The sequence below is a fragment of the Equus przewalskii genome, chromosome 3 (genome assembly GCF_037783145.1).
Source record: "Equus przewalskii isolate Varuska chromosome 3, EquPr2, whole genome shotgun sequence".
Taxonomy (NCBI): Eukaryota; Metazoa; Chordata; class Mammalia; order Perissodactyla; family Equidae; genus Equus; species Equus przewalskii.
Window position 1 is genome coordinate 116,965,205 of NC_091833.1, and position 14,624 is coordinate 116,979,828.

Genomic DNA, 14,624 nt, shown 5'->3' on the forward strand with positions numbered 1-14,624 from the left:
GGTGGCAACATCCATGTCTAGAACAGGAGTCTGATCCACATATTAGCAGATGGAGGAGCAGGAATGAAGAGAAACCAGCCCAGTCTTAGATGACAAGTAACTCAGCCCCAGCAAGTCTACCCTCTCCCATTCAGACGCAGACTTGGCAAAGGAAGCGTGAGGAGAGGCTGGAAAGCGCAGCACAATCACCTGGTCCTCCACATTCTCACAGTGCTGGGGTTCCAGGGCTCTGCCCGAGTTAAATCTAAGGTGAGCTCAACATATCTGAAACTGTTCTTATCCTCCTACTTCAAACACAGACAAGATCAAAAACGCTACCGTGAGAGGAAGGTGGAGCGTTCTGCTGAACACAGGTGAACTCAGCACAATTAAAGCTGTGCTCCAGACCCACAGTTAACTTGACTCGGGGGAATCTGAATGGTGAGCCCCTCACCCAAACTGAGGAAACAGTTTACATTCTGTGGGAAATCAGCAGAACAAAATCAAAACAAAATATTATATATCAGTCTCCACTGTTCATTTACACACAATGTTTGGAATGAAATAAAAAATTACAAGAATGTGAAGGAGACAACGTTGACCTATAATGAAGAGAAAATACAACCAAAAGATGTAGACCCCAGATAATCCAGTAATTGAAATTAGCAGACATACAATGTAACAAAATATTATGATTATGTAGAAGAATTTTCAGATAAAAAGAGATATAATATATAAAGAGATTGGATATTTTGGAAGAGAAATGAAAATTCTAAAATCTCAAAGGAAATTCAAGAACTGAAGACTACAATATCATAATATGTGAAATAAAAATGTATTGGCTAGGCTTCTGGACACTGCAAAAGAAAATTTCAGTGAACCTGAAGACAGGAAAATGTGAATAATCCAAACTAAATCATGGGGAGGCAAAAAAGATTGAATAAAATGAAAAGAGTGTTTGCTTGTGACCTGTGGGATAATATCAAGTGATGTGACATATGTGTAACTGGAGTCCCAAAAAAGATAAAATGGGAAAACATATTTGAAGAACTAGTGGTCAAAATTTTCTCAAATTTGACTTTTTAAAAAATCAATCCATAGATCCAAAAACTCAACAAACCCCAAGCGGGATACATACAAGGAAAACACACCTAGACACAAATTGTTGAAAATAAAAACTGAAATCTTAGAAGAATTGAGAGAAAAAAAGATACATTACATCCACTAGTACAATAATAAAAATGTTAGAGTTCTCATCAGAAATGATGGAAGCCCCCAAAACAAAAGAGAAACATCTTTAAAGGACTGGGAGGAAAAACCGTCAACTGAGAAGTCTACATTCAGTGAAAATATCCTTGAAAAATGAAAGCAGAATAAAGGCATTTTCAGATACACAAAAGCTGAGTGAATTCACTGCTAGCATACTCATGCTGCAAGAAACGCTAAAAGAAGTTCTTTAGGCTGAAAGGAAATGATGCGAGATGGAAACTTGGACCTATACAAAGGAATGAAGAGCACTAGAAATGGTTAATGTGCAGGTAAATATGAAAGACTACATTTCCTTTTTCCTCATTACTTTAAGAATAATTGAACATTTAAAGTAAATATAACAACAATGTATTATGAGGTTTATAACAGAAATACATATAAATTATATGAACAATAGCACAAAAGACGGGAAGGAAATGGAATTATATATTGAAAAGTCTTTACATTCTACATGAAGTAGTATAATATTTCAAAAGAGATTGAGGTAAGTTAAGGATACATACTGGAATCCCTGGAGCAACCTCTAAAAAAACAGTACAAAGAATATTGTAGCTAAAAACCCAATGGAGGAGATAACATTTAAAAATTTTAGATCAGTTAATCAAAAAGAAGGCAACAAAGGAGGAACAAAAGAGCAAATAGGACAAAAAGAAAACAATTAGCAAGATTATAGGTAAACTTGAACCTAATTACATCAATAATTACATCAACTATAAATGGGCTAAACATTCCAATTAAAAGGCAGAGCAGCGGCTGGCCCGGTGGCGCAGCAGTTGGGTTCTCATGTTCCGCTTCGGGGGCCCGGGGTTCACCGGTTTAGATCCCAGGTGTGGACATGGCACTGCTTGGCATGCCATGCTGTGGTAGGCGTCCCACATATAGGGTGGAGGAAGATGGGCATGGATGTTAGCTCAGGACCAGTCTTCCTCAGTGAAAAGATAAGGATTAGCAGCAGTTAGCTCAGGGCTAATCTTCCTCAAAAAAAAAAAGCAGACCATGTCAGACTGGGCTTAAAATAAAACAAAACCTACTATAGTCTGTTTAACAGAGACACACTTTAAATATAAAAACACATTTACACTGAACATTAAAGGACACAAAAAGAAATAATGTGGAAAAATAAGAAAGCTGGAGTGGCTAAATCTTGAAATATTTGAAGCAAAAACTGTGAGAATTAAAAGGAGACAAATAATAATAGACAAAACCACACTTATAGTTGAATATTTTAACATTTTTCTATCATGAATTGATGAGAAAACAAGACAAAATAATCAGTAATCATATAAAAGATTAAAAGATTTGAACACCATCAAACAATCTAACCTAATAAACATGAATAAAAGACTACACTCATCAGCTACAGAATACAGATTCTTTTTAAGTGCATACAGAACATTTACCAAGAGAGAACATATGCTGGGCTGTGAAATAAATATTATTTTAAAGGATTGAAGTCATACAGTGTAAGTTCTCTGACAACAGAAATCAATAACAATATCTAGAAAAGCACTCAACTTTTAACAATTAACTAGCACACTTCTAATCATAAGGGAATCATAAGCAATTTCAAATCACAAGGGAAATTAGAAAAATATTTTTAACTGAATAGTAATGAAAATACAGTATGTCAAAAACTGTGGTATATAGCTTAACTTCTTCTAGAGATAAATTTATAATTTAAAATGCTTATACTAGAAAAGATGGTTTGAAACGAACGATCCAGGCCAGGCCTCCATATTAAGAAGCTAGAAAATAAAGAGAAAATTAAACCTAAATAGAAGGAAGGAAATAAAAATAAAAGTGGAAATTAATCAAACAGAGAACAGCCAAACCACAGGAAAAAACAAGAGCCAAAAGTTGGTTTTTGAAAAAGGTTAATGAAATGTATCAACGCTTAGTAAGATTAATGAAGAGTAGAGAGAAAACACAAACTACCAATATCAGGAATATTATTACAGAGCCCACAGATATTTAGAGGATATCAAGAGAATAGTATCAGCAACTTAATAACAACAAATTTGACAACTTACATAAAATGGAAAACGTCCTTTAAAAACACAACAAAAATTGCACAAGAGGAAAGAGAAAGTCTAAATAGCCCTATGTTGATTTAAAAAAACTGAATAATTAAGAACCTTTAAGGGGAGTGTGCTGATGTCTACAACTTACTTAGGAATGCACCAAAAAAAAGATGGAGTGATGCATAGATAGATGGGTTTCTGATAAGGAAAGTATAATAAAATGTTAATTTAAGAAATGGACATGATTGTCATACAATTCTGTCCATTTTTCTATTTTTTTAAAATTGTTTTTTTTCTTTTTTTTTATGCCTTTTGGAGAGGAAGATTGGCTCCGAGCTAACATCTATTGCCAATTTTCCTCTTTTTTATTACCCTCCCGCAAAGCCCCAGTACAGTTATATATCCTAGTTGTAGGTCATTCTACTTCTATGTGGGACGCCACTACAGCATGGCTCCATAAGCAGCATATAGGTCTGCGCCCAGGACCCAAACCGGCGAACCCCAGGCCACCAAAGTGGAGCATGTGAACTTAACTACTTGGCCACAGGGCTGGCCCTCTGTCCATTTTTCTGAGTGGTTGAAATTTTTCATAATAAAACTTTAAGTAAAAAGCCAGCATTTTCTGTAAACTTACCCACAAATAAAACTCCAGCACCATATGGTGGTGGAGTAAATCAAACACGTAAGGAAAAAATAATGCCATTCTTACACAAACTTTTTCAGAAAATAAAGATGGAATACTGTTGAACTCATTTTATAAGGCCTGCATAACTCTGATACCAAAACCTAACAAGAACATCATGAGAAAAGAAAATTACAGACCCATGTCTTTGTGAACATAGGTGGAAAAATCCTTAGCAAAATATTACTAAACTGAATAACACATCATGAACAAGTATGACTTATTCTAGGAATGCAAGGTTGGTTTAACATTTGAAAAGCAAGCCTTGTAATTCACCACATTAACAAAATAAAGGAGAAAAATCTTGCAAATATCTCAACAAATGCAGAGACAGCATTTGTCAAAATTCAATACCTGTTTATAATTAAAAACCCTAAACAAATTAAAAGTAAAAGGGAACTTCCTGAATTTGATAAAAGGCATCTATGAAAAATCTATAGCTAACATCATACTCATTGGTGAAAGACTGAGTATCTTCCCCTAAGATCAGGAATAAGGAAATGCTGCTCTCATAGCTTCTTTTCCACATTATACTGGAGGTTCTAGCTGGAGGAATAAATAAGAAAAAGAAATAAAAGGCATACAAATTAGAGAGCAAGAAGTAAACCGCTTCTGTTCACAGAAAAGGTGATTGTGCACATACAAAGTCCTAAGGAATTTCTTTACAAAGCTATTAGACTAATAAGTGAGTTTAGCACGGCTGCAGGCTACAGATACAAACATCGATTATATTTCCATATACTACCAACAAACAACCGGAAAATTAAAATAGTGAGGATTAAATTTAATAAAGGATGCACTAGCCTTCTCCAAGGAGAGACCATGTTCATAAGTGGCAAGATTCAATATTGATTGATAACATGTCAATTCTTTTCAAGTTGATCTATAGATCAATGCCATCTCAATCAAAATTTCAGCAGGCTTTTTGGGTACAAACTGACAAGCTGATTTAAAATTTGCACGGAAATGCAAAAGATCTGAAATAATCAAAACAATGTTAGACAAAAACAAAGTTGGAGGATTTACACTATCTGACCTCAAGACTGTCTATGAAGCTGCAGGAATCTAGATGATGTAAACATACCCGTCAATGGAATCATTCAGAGTCTAGCAACAGACCCAGCTCTGTTCAGTGAGTTGATTTTCGACAAAGGCACCAGAAAAATTCAGTGGTGGAAGGGACAGACTTTGAACAAATGGTGCTGGAACAACGCGATGCTCTAACTCCTGTCACGCACAACGATGAATCTGAGATGGATCAAAGACCCAACGGAACCACAGCCGCTGGAGCAGGATGTGGGAGACTGTCTTCATGGCCTTGGGGAGATTTCGCAGGACACAATAAGCTCTAGCCCTAAAAGAAAAATAAGCTGGATCATTTTGATTTCATCAAAGGGAAGATCCCCGCCTACCACAGACACCGTTAACTTCCACTCCCCACGCTGTATTGTCCCCAGCTCTAGACGCCCTCATGGCTCCCCGCCTGCGAACAACGGAAAACCAGACCAGACCCGCCCAACGACCGTTTCGGGACACCGGACCGCAGTTCTGAGACCCCTCAGACCGCAGCGCCGCCCGGAGGAGGGCCCCTGCGGGCCCAGGCGTGGGTGGGCTCCGGGCCCTGGGTGGAAAGACGCTCGGATCTGAGCATCAGGGCTGCGAGCCCGGCTGGGCTGCCTCTTTCAGGGGGAAGTACACTGAAGGTGTGGCGCAAAGTCTGGAGTGCAGGTGTCCCCTCCCCCTGACGCGCTGAGGCCCGCCGCTCGCAAACCTCAGCTTCCCTCCTCCCAGGTGGCCGCTGCTCCCCCGGCCGGCTCCGGCGGGCAGCGTTATTATTCTCGGCTGTAACCTCAGCAGCTGCCCATTAAAATTCCATTCGTTTCGACGGCTTGAGCTGCAGTTGACCCTTCTAATTATTGCGAAATTAAAATTGCGCCTGTAATTTAAGGATAATTGCAGGAGATGCCAGCTGGCACCCCGGGGAGCCGCACTCTTCCGGAGCAGAACTTGGAAAGTCTCTCGAAAGTTCTCTGAACAGGAAAAGACGAAGGCGTTTCGGAAACGAGGGAGGCTGGGGTCAGGCACCAGCTGGGATCTGAACTCCCCGTCCGCGGGCCCTGGCGGACTCGTGGTGCGCGTGCGCCGCGTCCCGCCCTCACACCGGCCCCGCGCGCAGGGGAGAACCGGCCGCGCCCGCTGCGGGCCGCGGGAGCGAGGGCTCGGGAGCAGCCGGGGGCCCCAGCGCGGCGGGCAGAGCCAGCACCGAGCCCCAGCTCCCCCGGCTGTCCCGGGGCTCCCGCGCCCAGCGGCCTCCTGGCCTCCCTCCTCCGACCCGGGGACTGCGTGCGCGCACGGCGCGCGGGGGCATCGGGGCCTGGCCTCTGCCCGGCACCCCGCAGCCGGCGGCAGAGCCGGGACCCAGGCACACGGAAGACGCGCGCCCGCCCGGCCGCCAGCCTGCCCCTGCCTCGCGACACGGGCCACCGGGCCGCTCCCCCTGCCACCCACGCCTGCGTCACTGCCGCCCCCACCGCCACCTCACGCCCCCGCCTCGCGCCCCACGTCACCTCACGCCCCGCGTCCCTGCCACCCCCACGTCACCTCACGCCCCGCGTCCCTGCTACCCCGACGTCACCTCACGTCCCCGCCCCGCCCCGCGCCCCCGCGGCCCCCACGTCACCTCACGCCCCGCCTCGCCTCACGTCACCTCACGCCCCGCGTCCCCGCCGCCCCCAGGCTGACGCCGCGGGTGGTCCCGCCTGCCGCCCGCGCTGGGCGCTCCTCAGGCGGGACTGTGTCGCGTTCGGCTCTGTCCCTCGGGGTCAGCACGCCGCCCCAGGAGGGTCCCCGCAGCCGGCGCGCAGCGGAACTCGGGGAATGACCCTGGGTGTGTGCCCGAGGACTGGACACCCGGGCCCGCCGCTGCCTGGGGACAGCCGGCCGGGCTCCCGTCGCACGCAGGCCGAGGCAGGCGCCGCCCCGCGCCCAGGCTCCCCGGGCCGCCTGCCTCCTGTCGCCCCGCGCGCCGAGGCCGCCGCGTGCCCCTCGCCGTCTGCGCTGAGCCCGGCTCGTCGGCGGGGGCAGCCAGACCACACGGCTCCCGCCAGGTGACGGCCGCCAGCTTTCCCGCCGCGGCGGGTGGTCCTCACGGCCCCCGCCCGGTTCCGCGGCGCCGGGAGCTGCCGTGCCGGCTGCCGTCCCGGTTCTGGTACTGGACTCTGACAGACCTGGGCTCGGCGGCGGAGGACAGGCCGGACACGGCCCCGCGTGGGGCGGGACGGGCCTTCTCTCCCGCCGGGGAAGCCGGGCCGGGCCGCAGCCAGCCGGGCAGTCAGCCCTGGGCTGCCGCTCTGCTCTGGCCGGCTTGAGGCTTTCGTCCTCGCTGAGCCTCACGGTCCGGGAAGGCTGCGGAGAGCCAGACATCTCCTCCATCTCCTCTGTGGCTGGGCAGGAAGCAGGAGAAAGTGGGAACATGGCAAGAAAGCCCATATGCCTGCTTCCTTTCTTAAGGAGCCGGCCCAGAATTTGCACCCAAATGCCTCAGATCTCTCACAGCTGTCTTATGTTAATGAGGTCGCTTTGGGAAAGCACCGGAGGATGGGGGCTGGTGACCCGTGGAGCCATGCGATTAGAGTTGGAACTTCCTGGCCACCCGCCTGCGCCACCTCCAGGGAGGGGAGAGGGGCTGGAGACTGCGGTCAGCCGCGGACGGCTGGTGATGTAATCAAAAGGATTGTATTGAGGTGATGATGGCTTATAACGGTGTGTAATTTCAGGTGTACGTTATTATCTATCAGCTTCTGTATAGACTGCATCATGCTCACCACCAGTAGTATAATTTTTTTTTTTTTTTGGTGAGCAAGATTGTCCCTGAGCTAACATCTGTGCCAGTCCTCCTCTATGCTGCATATGTGACACCGCCAAAATATGGCTTGATGAGTGGTGTGTAGGTCTGTGCCAGGAATCTGAACCCGCAAACCTGGGGCCACCAAAGCGGAGAGCACAAAGTCAACCACTGCGTCAGCAGGCCAGCCCACGAATAGTCTGATTTTTATCCATCACCATATCAATGTGCCCCTTTACCCCCTTCACCCACCCCTCCACCACCTTCCCCTCTGGTAACCACTAATCTGTTCTCTTTGTGTGTTTATCTTCCACATGCGTGAAACCATATGGTGTTTGTCTTCCTCTGTCTGGCTTATTTCATTTAACATAATACCGTGAGGGTCCATCCATATTGTTGCAAATGGGACAATTTTGTCTTTTTTATGGCTGAGTAGTGTTCCATCGTATATATATACCACATAGTCTTTATCATTCATCAGTCAGTGGAGACTTGGGTTGCTTCCACATCTTCGCTGTTGTGAATAGTGCTGCAATGAACACGGGGATGCATGAGTCTCTTTGAATTGTTGATTTCATGTTATTTGGATAGATACCCAGTAGTGGGATGTTTGGATCATATGGTATTTTTAATTTTTAAAGAAATCTGCATACTGTTTTCCATAGTGGCTGCACCAGTTTGCATTCCCATCAGCAGTGGATGAGGGTTCCCTTTTCTTCACACCCTCTCCAACATTTGTCATTTTTTGTCTGGGTAATTATAGCCATTCTAACAGGTGAAAGGTGATATCTCATTCTAGTTCCAATTTGCATTTCCCTAATAATTAGTGATGTTGAACATCTTTCATTTGTCTGTTGGCCATCTATAAGTCTTCTTTGGAAAAATGTCTGTTCAGATCCTCTGCCCATTTTTTGCTCAGGTTGTTTGTTTTTTTGTTGTTGAGTTGTATCAATTCTTTATATATTTTGGAAATTAACCCCTTGTTGGATATATGATTTGCAAATATTTTCTTCCACTTGGTGGGTTGTCTTTCCATTTTGATCCTGGTTTCCTTTGTCTTGCGGAAACTCTTTAGTCTGATGTAGTCCCTTTTGTTTATTTTTTCTTTTGTTTCCCATGCCTGAGTAGACGTGGTATTCAACAGGATGCTGCTAAGACTGATGTCAAAGACTATACTGTCTATATTTTCTTCTAGGAGTTCTGTGTTTTGAGGTCTTACATTCAAGTCTTTAATCCATTTTGAGTTGATTTTTGTGTATGGTGCAAGATAATGGTCTACTTTCATTCTTCTGCATGTGGCTTTTTGGTTTCCCCACAACCGTGTATTGGAGTGACTTTCCTTTCTCCATTGTATGTTTTTGGTTCCTTTGTTGAAGGTTAGCTGTCCATAGATGTGGTTTTGTTTCTGGGATTTCAATTCTGTTCCATTGATCTGTGTGTCTGTTTTGGTGCCAGTACCATGCTGTTTTGAATACGATAGCTTTGTGGTATATTTTGAAGTCAAGGATTGTGATGCCTCCAGCTTTGTTCTTTTTTCTCAGGATTGCTTTCATTCTTCAGGGTCTTTGGTTGCCCCATGTGAACTTTAGGATTCTTTGTTCTATTTCTGTGAAGAATGTCATTGGGATTCTGGTTGGGATTGCATTGAATCTGTAGATTGCTTTAGGTAATATGGACATTTTAACTAAGTTTATTCTTCCAATCCATGAGCATGGAATGTCTTTCCATTTTTTTATGTCATGTTTGATTTCTTTCAATAATGTCTTAGAGTGTTCAGTGTCTAGGTCTTTCACCTCCTTGGTTAAGTTTATTCCCAGATATTTTATTCTTTTTGTTGGGATTGTAAGTGGGATTGTATTCTTAAGTTCTCTTCCTGCTAGTTCGTTATTAATGTGTGGAAATGAAACTGATTTTTATAAGTTGATTTTGTACCCTGTAACTTTGCTGTAGTTGTTGATTATTTCTAAGAGTCTTCTGGTGGATTCTTAAGGGTACCGATATATAGGATCATATCATCTGTAAACAGTGGGAGCTTCACTTCTTCCTTTCAAAGCTGGATACCTTTTCTTTCTCTTGCCTAATTTCTCTGGCCAAAACTTCCAGTACTGTGTTGAATAAGAGCAGTGAGAGCGGGCACCCTTGTCTTCTTCCTGTTCTCAGCAGGATGGCTTTCAGTTTTTCACCATTGAGCATGATGTGGGCTGTGGGTTTGTCATATATGGCCTTTATTATATTGATGTACTTTCCTTCTGTACCCATTTTATTGATAGTTTTTATCATAAATGGACATTGGATCTTGTCAAATGCTTTCTCTGCATCTACTGAGATGATCATGTGGTTCTTATTCCTCATTTTGTTGATGTAGTGTATCACGTTGATTGATTTGTGGATGTTGAACCATCTCTGTGTCCCTGGTATAAATCCCACTTGATCATGATGTACGATCTTTTTGATGTATTGCTGTATTCGGTTTGTCAATATTTTGTTGAGGATTTTTGCATCTATGTTCATTAGAAATGTTGTCCTGTAATTTTCCTTCTTTGTGTTGTCCTTGTCTGGCTTTGGAATCAGGGTGATGTTGGCTTCATAGAATGAGTTAGGAAGCATTCCATCTTCTTCAATTTTTTGGAATAGTTTGAGGAAGATAGGTATTAAATCTTCTTTGAATGTTTGGTAGAATTCTCCAGAGAAGCCATCTGGTCCTGGACTTTTGTTTTTTGGGAGGTTTTTGATTACTTTACTTGTGATTGGTCTGTTCAGATTCTCCATTTCTTCTTGATTCAGTTTTGTGAGGTTGTAAGAGTCTAAGAATTTATCCATTTCTTCTAGGTTATCCAATTTGTTGGCATATAGTCTTTCATAGTATTCTCTTATAATCCTTTGTATTTCTATGGTATCCATTGTCTTTTCTCCCCTTTATTTCTAATTTTATTTATTTGAGCCTTCTCTTTTTCTTAGTGAGTCTGGCTAAGAATTTGTCAGTTTTGTTTATCTTCTCAAAGAACCAGCTCTTAGTTTCATTGATCCTTTCTACTGTTTTTTTTGTTGTTGTTCTCTATTTCATTTATTTCTGCTCTAACTTTTCTTATTTCCTGCCTTCTGCTGACTTTGGGCTTTGTTTGTTCTTTTTCTAGTTTTGTTAGGTATAGTTTAAGATTACTTATTTGAGACTTTTCTTGTTTGTTGAGGTGGGCCTGTATTGCTATGAATTTCCCTCTTAGAACTGCTTTTGTTGCATCTCCTAAGAGTTGGTATGATATGTTTTCATTTTCATTTGTATCCAGATATTTTTTTATTTCTCCTTTGATTTCTTCATTGATCCAATGCTTGTTCAGTAGCATGTTGTTTAGTCTCCACATATTTGTGACTTTCCCAGATTTTTTCTTGGAGTTGATTTCTAGTTTCATAGCATTGTGGTCAGAAAAGATGCTTGATATGATTTAAATCTTCTCAAATGTATCAAGGCTTGCCTTGTTTCCCAACATTTAGTCTATTTTTGAGAATGTCCCACGTGCACTTGAGAAGAATGTGTATTTTGCTGTTTTGGGATGGAATGTTCTATACATATCTATTTAGTCCATCTGGTCTAGTTTTTCATTTAGTCCCACTATTTCCTTGTTGACTTTCTGTCTGGATGATCCATCCATTGATGTAAGTGGGGTGTTCAGGTCCCCTACTATTATTGTGGTGCTGTAAATTTCTCCGTTTAGGTCTGTTAATAGTTGCTTTATATACTTTGGTGCTCCTGTGTTAGGTGCATATAGATTCATAAGCATTATGTCCTCCTGGTAGAATGTCCCCTTTATCATTATATACTGCCCCTCTTTGTCTCTCATTGCCTTTTTTATCTTGAAGTCTGCTTTGTCAGATAGAAGTATGGCAACACCTGTTTTCTTTTGCTTGCTGTTTGCTTGGAGTATTGTCTTCCATCCCTTCACTCTGAGTCTGTGTTTGTCTTTAGAGCTGTGTTTCCTGGAGGCAGCATATTGTTGGGTCTTGTTTTTTAATGTATCAGCCACTCTGTGCCTTTTGGAGTATTTAACCCATTTGCATTTAGAGTGATTATTAATATATGAGGGCTTAATACTGCCATTTTATCTCTTGTTTTCCAGTTGTTCTATATTTCCCTTGTTTCTCTTCCCATGTATTTCTGACTGCCATTTCAGTTTGCTTATTTTCTATGATGGTTTTCTCTTTATTTATGATTTGTGGCTCTGCTCTGATTTTTTGTTTAGTGGTTACCATGAGGTTTGTGTAAGAGATCTCATAGATGAAATAATCCATTTTCTGATAGCCTTTTATCTCCATTAACCTAAGCAGGTTCCATCCCTTTCTTCTTTCCCTTCGAATTGTTGTCATGAATTATTCTGTTTTGTGTTCTGAGTTTGTGATTAAAATGAAGTGTTTATAGTTATTTTTATGCTTTCCTTCCCTTTATCTTTTATAATAAGTGTTTGCTAACCTGTTCTGATAGGGAGCTGCAATTTTCTGTTGTTGCCTGTCTATTTATCTCCTTGCTCAAGGCTTTGTAAAACTTTGCTTTTTTCTTTCAGATGTGAGGGCTTCCTTCATCATTTCTTGGGAGGTGTAGTAGCAATGAATTCCCTCAGCTTTTGTTTATCTGGGAAAGCTTTTATTTCTCCATCGTATCTGAAGGATCGTTTTGCTGGATAGAGTATTCTTGGCTGAAAGTTTTTGTCTTTCAGTATTTTTAATATATCATTCCAATCTCTCCTAGCTGGTAAAGTTTCTGCTGAGAGATCTACTGAAAGCCTGATAGGGGTTCCTTTGTAGATTATTCTCTTCTGCCTTGCTGCCCTTATTATTTTTTCTTTGTCATTGACTGCTGCTGGTTTTACTATTATATGCCTTGGAGAAGGTCTTTTTACATTGATGTAATTAGGAGTTCTGTTGGCTTCATGTACTTGTAAGTCCAGTTCCTTTCCCAGATTTGGGAAGTGCTCAGCTATTATTTCTTTGAACAAGCTCTCTCTCCCTTTCTCCCTCTGGAATAACTATGTTGCATTTCTTAATTGAGTTGGATATTTCCTAAAGAATTTCTTCATTTTTTTTTTTAAGTTTTACTTCTTTCTCCTCCTCCACCTAAAGCATTTCTCTATTTCTGTCCTCTAAATTACTAATTCTGCCCTCCATAATGTCAGCTCTGTTTTTTAAGATTTCTAGATTGTTTTTTATCTCATTCATTGTGTTCTTCATCTCCAGAATTTCTGTTTGGTTTTTTTTTTTAGAGTTTTAGTTTGTTTTGTGAAATATTCCTTCTGCTCATTAATTTTATTCCTGAGTTCATTGAACTGTCTTTCTGGGTTTTCTTGTAACTCATTGAGTTTCTTTATGACAACTATTTGGAATTCTCTGTCATTTAGATTGTAATTTCTGTGACTTCAGGACTGGTTTCTGGAGACATCATTTTCCTTCTGCTCTGGAGTGTTAATATAGTTCTTCATGGTGTTTGATGAAGTGGTCCTTTGCCAGCACATAGTAGTAGTGTCAGGTTGCAGATTCCACCTGCCACCACTGGCGGGGGTTGGGGGAGGGGCAGGAGCTGTGTTTTCTGAACCTGCTGTGTCTGCTGGACATTGTGCAATAGGTTTTGTCTGCATTTGCCTGCTGGCTGAAGCCACTTGGTGAGTCACACATGCGCATGCCGGTGCTCTGGTGCAGAACCACTGCCGTGACAGGACTGGCTAAGCTGGTGTGCTAGGCGGGGGGAAGGGACACTTTCTTTCACGTGCACAGGCCACTCTGCACTCACAGGCCATTCGCCTGGGTTTCTGCACTTGGTGGGGGTACCCACATGGTGACTGAGCCATGCCCCTCAGTGTGGAGCATTCCCACAAGCCAAGCTGCAACTCTGAAAGTGAAAGCATTTGTGCACAGGCCTGCCTGCTCCCCACCTCCTCTTACAGTCATGTGCTGGCTCTGCGTGAGGGCCCACAACCTAGATTGCTGCTGCTGGGGGGACAGGGGAAAGGGATCTGCTCACCTCCTTCCACTGCTTCCTAGGGACCCAGTAGCCCCATCTTCAGATGTATGGCTGCATGGATCTCTCAGATGTCCTCTTGTGCTTTGTAGGGAATCCTCTGTTGGTTAATGAAGGTCTGTTTGGAGAGACTACGGGAACAGCTCACTCCACCATGATGCTGATGTCGCTCTAGTAGATTTTTTTAAACTTTTAGATTTCCTGGTTCTATGATCATGTCAGTGGCAAATAGAGACAATTGTTGCATCTCCTTCTCCAATATTTACATGCATTACTTTGTCCTTGGCTGAACCGAGCACAACAATGCTGACCAACAGTGACAGCAGGAGTCCCACCACATCCCAGTTTTGCTGGACTTGGCTGTCACATTTTGCCATTGAGCACGACATTTCCTGTTTGGGGTGGGTAAATAGTCTTTGTCCCTTTCCCTGCAATTCCTATTATACCAGGAGCCTTTAAGGGGAAGAGTTGCGTAACTCAAACAGAGGACCCTTCTGAGGACATAATCTGATGGCTCCCCCTCTGATTTGGTGAGTTACTCTGGTGGTCCTCTGACAGTGAGGGCCCTCGCTTTCTGAAAGAAGCCCTACTTGGTCATGGTGTCTTACGTTTGCTAATATTTTATTTGGAAATTTATTTTTGTTTTGTACTTTAAAAAATCAGGTTGGTATTAAGGCTTTGATTGGTTCATACATTAATTGGGGCCTTTTCATATTTTTTAGGATCTGAGATAGTTTAAATAGCATCTCAGGAAGGCATTTTGACAATACCTATCCTTTTGATCCTGCAATTCTGCATGTAGGTATTTATCATACAAAAATACTTGCT